This window comes from Penaeus chinensis, chromosome 16, assembly GCF_019202785.1.
Source record: "Penaeus chinensis breed Huanghai No. 1 chromosome 16, ASM1920278v2, whole genome shotgun sequence".
NCBI lineage: Eukaryota > Metazoa > Arthropoda > Malacostraca > Decapoda > Penaeidae > Penaeus > Penaeus chinensis.
The window spans coordinates 33969063-33973270 of NC_061834.1; positions in this window are offsets into that span (position 1 = coordinate 33969063).

The following is a 4208-nucleotide window of genomic DNA, read 5'->3' on the forward strand; positions in this document are numbered from 1 at the left end:
ATAATAATGTTAATAATATATACAATGATAATGATAATAACAACAATGATAAGGATGATAATAATGTTAATAATATATACAATGATAATGATAATAACAACAATGATAAGGATGATAATAATGTTAATAATATATACAATGATAATGATAATAACAACAATGATAAGGATGATAATAATGTTAATAATAATATAACAATGATAATGATAATAACAACAATGATAAGGATGATAATAATGTTAATAATATATACAATGATAATGATAATAGAAATTATACAAATAATGGAAAAAGTCGAGAAATGAAGAGATAGCCGATGAACACTCATCCTCGCCGGCATAAAACAGCAAAGGGGTTTGCAAAGCCTAACCTGCAAGCGCCTGCAAAATGGCAAGCCCTGGCACTGTGCCATCTGCGATCCCCCTCCTCCCCCCGCCCCGCTCTCCATAACAAATTCTCTAACTCACTTCCGTTCAGCCACTGAGTCCGCAGGTTATATTTTTGACGGTGCTATTCATATCTGATATACATACATGCACAGACACACACACACACATAAATACCTCCCCTCCCTCCCCTTCCTCTTCCCCCTCCACCTCTTCCTCCTCCCCCCAGTCACTCTCCTCCCTCTCCTCTTCTTCTTCCCCTCTCCCTTCCCTCCCTTACACTCTCTCCCTTCCCCCTGACACCCTCTCCTCTTCTTCTTCCCCTCTCCCTTCCCTCCCTTACACTCTCTCCCTTCCCCCTGACACCCTCTCCTCTTCTTCTTCCCCTCTCCCTTCCCTCCCTTACACTCTCTCCCTTCCCCCTGACACCCTCTCCTCTTCTTCTTCCCCTCTCCCTTCCCTCCCAACCTCTCCCTTCCCCTGATATCCTCTTCCTTTCCCCCTTTCTCCTTTTACACGGAACGTCCCTCCTCCCCTTCCTCTTCCCCCTCCACCTCTTCCTCCTCCCCCCAGTCACTCTTCTCCCTCTCCTCTTCTCCCCTTCCCCCTCCACCTCTTCCTCCTCCTCCCCAGTCACTCTCCTCCCTCTCCTCTTCCCCCCTTCCCCCTCCCCCCCTAACACCTATACCCTCCCTTATCCCTTCCCCACCCCCTCATCCCTTTCATCATCTCCCTTCCCTCCCTTACACTCTCTCCCTTCCCCCTGACACCCTCTCCTCTTCTTCTTCCCCTCTCCCTTCCCTCCCAACCTCTCCCTTCCCCTGATATCCTCTTCCTTTCCCCCTTTCTCCCTTTACACCGACGTCCCTCCTCCCCTTCCTCTTCCCCCTCCACCTCTTCCTCCTCCCCCCAGTCACTCTTCTCCCTCTCCTCTTCTCCCCTTCCCCCTCCACCTCTTCCTCCTCCTCCCCAGTCACTCTCCTCCCTCTCCTCTCCCCCCCTTCCCCCTCCCCCTCTTCCTCCTCCTCCCTAGTCACTCTCGCCCTTGGGGCAAGTTCACGGTTCATTCGCCACTTACAAATCACCCTCCTGAAGGCGCCTCCTCATGTCTTGCTTCATTTGACTCGCGAAAGCTCTGAGGGGAGAAAAAAAGGGTTCGCCAGTCGAAATGTCAGTCTGTCAGGCTTGCTTCATCCGCTTCGTGACAGATTTGTGGGGAGAATCTCTATCTTCCTTTGTTCTAAGCTTGCTTGCTTCACCCGGCGTAAGATCTTTCGGAGGATCTTGCTTGTCTCACCTTGATTATAAGATAATTATGGCGGAGAACTTTATCTCTATCTTGTTTGCTTCAAAAGGGCGATGAGAACGTAATGAGAGATTTCTTTGCCTCACCTAAGGCATCAGTACTCGCTGAGAGGAATGGTACTTTTTTTTGCTTCACTCTTCATTAGAAATTGGTTTAAGAAAATTATATATATATATATATATATATATATATATATATATATAGATATATATATATATATATATATATATATATATATATATATATATGGTATATAATATCTATCATATATAAGATATCTATATTTTTTTATATTCGTTTTTATCTCTCTTTTTCTCTCTCTTTCTCTCTCACTATCTCTGTCTCTTTGTCTCTCTCTCTCTCTCTCTCACTCTCTCTGTCTGTCTGTCTCTCCTTATCTATCTACCTATCTGTCTATCCATCTATTTCCCTCTCCCTCTAATAAGAAAAAAAAAAGAATAGATACAAACGAAAAGAATCAAATAAGAAATAAGAAACAGTGAATAATCAAAAGACAAATAAAACAGATGATAAAACCGGAAGAACAAGAATAATGAAAATGATGAGAATGTCGAAGAAGGAACCGGAAGAAATGAATGATAAATAGGAAGAAGGAATGAAAAGAGAAGAAGGAACATATAAACGAATATGAAGAAGCGAAAATTGAATAAACGGTAATAAGAACACACGCTGAATGAAAATGACGAAGACATGATAGGAAAAAGTAAATGATAGGAAAAAAAAAAGTAGGTATTAAAACCTTAGAGAGAACAGGAACAAATTATGATAATGATAATGATAATAATGATGATAGTGATGATAATGATTGATACTGATAATAATGATAAGAATAATGATAATGATAATAACAACAATGATAAGGATGATAATAATGTTAATAATAATAACAATGATAATGATAATAGAAATTATACAAATAATGGAAAAAGTCGAGAAATGAAGAGATGAGCCGATGAACACTCATCCTCGCCGGCATAAAACAGCAAAGGGGTTTGCAAAGCCTAACCTGCAAGCGCCTGCAAAATGGCAAGCCCTGGCACTGTGCCATCTGCGATCCCCCTCCTCCCCCCGCCCCGCTCTCCATAACAAATTCTCTAACTCACTTCCGTTCAGCCACTGAGTCCGCAGGTTATATTTTTGACGGTGCTATTCATATCTGATATACATACATGCACACATACACATACACACGCACACACATACATACACAACACACGCAGACACACACACACACACACACACACACAGACACACACCAACACATTCACACACACACACACACACACACACACACACACACACACACATACTTTCCTCATCTCTTCTATTCTTTTCTTTTCTTTCCTTAATTTCTTTTTTCTTTTCTTTTCTTCCCATCGCAGAAATAAATTTCATCTGTATGTACGCATTAATTTGCACAGTGACATGATCTGACAGTTACAATCGCTTTAAAAGAAATGGTAACAACTTAACTTCCACAACTTAGTTATATATACAAGTAAGAAAAGTAAGAAAGTAATAAATACTGCAAAGGGAAATAACTAAAACTAGAAGCTAAAGATGACAGCTCTATTTTTTCCGGTTTTTTTTTTTTTTGTCGTTTTCGTTTCGTTTTTTCTTTTGTTTTCGTTGTGGAACTCCGATGAAGATGTAACATCACGTCATTAATATATCTCTTTGTGAAATAAATTATTCTCATTCGTAGCTTATCTACATGTTCCTATGACCTCTCTTTTGGCCTTATTTTTTACCTTATTTGGGTTTTCGATGCCTTACTTTCTCCCATAAGGGTTACATGTTTCATGGCGCATTATTCACTGGGAGAATTATGTGTGTTCCGTATAGACTTATGTGTGAATGTCTAAATGACTGAATCTTGAGTCGGTCCGGGATCGAGAAGAATATTAAGAATTGTGGTATTTGTTGAATGGTAAAATACTCTTCCGTGTAGATACTATGGTAGGAAAAAAAACACAATGCAAAAACTATTGAAACTATTATTGAAAATGAGACTACAGTTTCAAAATCCTCCTGGATTCCACCTTCTGAAGATGGAATCCAGGTGGATTTCGAAACAGTAGTCTCTTTTTCAATAAATCTAGTTTTTACAGTTGTTGTTTTTTCTACCAGTGGTACTTGTTACTAATACAGACTTCTTTTTTTTTAATACTAGCAATACTATCGCATTAAAAGTTCACCAAGAAGGTTGCGACGGTCCAAAGAATATTTTTTGAACCTTGAGGGATGAAAATATAGAGTAAAAAGGGACAAGTAATATCATAATGGTTATATATAGTTTCGTTCTCATGCGATACAGACATACGATGCGAATTCTATGATCAATTATCAGTGCTAACAATAACAAATAAAGAAAGAAAGAATGATACAGCAAAAATATGTTAATACTTATAAAGAGATAAAGAAAGAAAGAGAGACAGAAAAATTGACCAGAGTCAAATAAAAGACAAAAACAGACAGCGAGTGAAAGGGAAAGA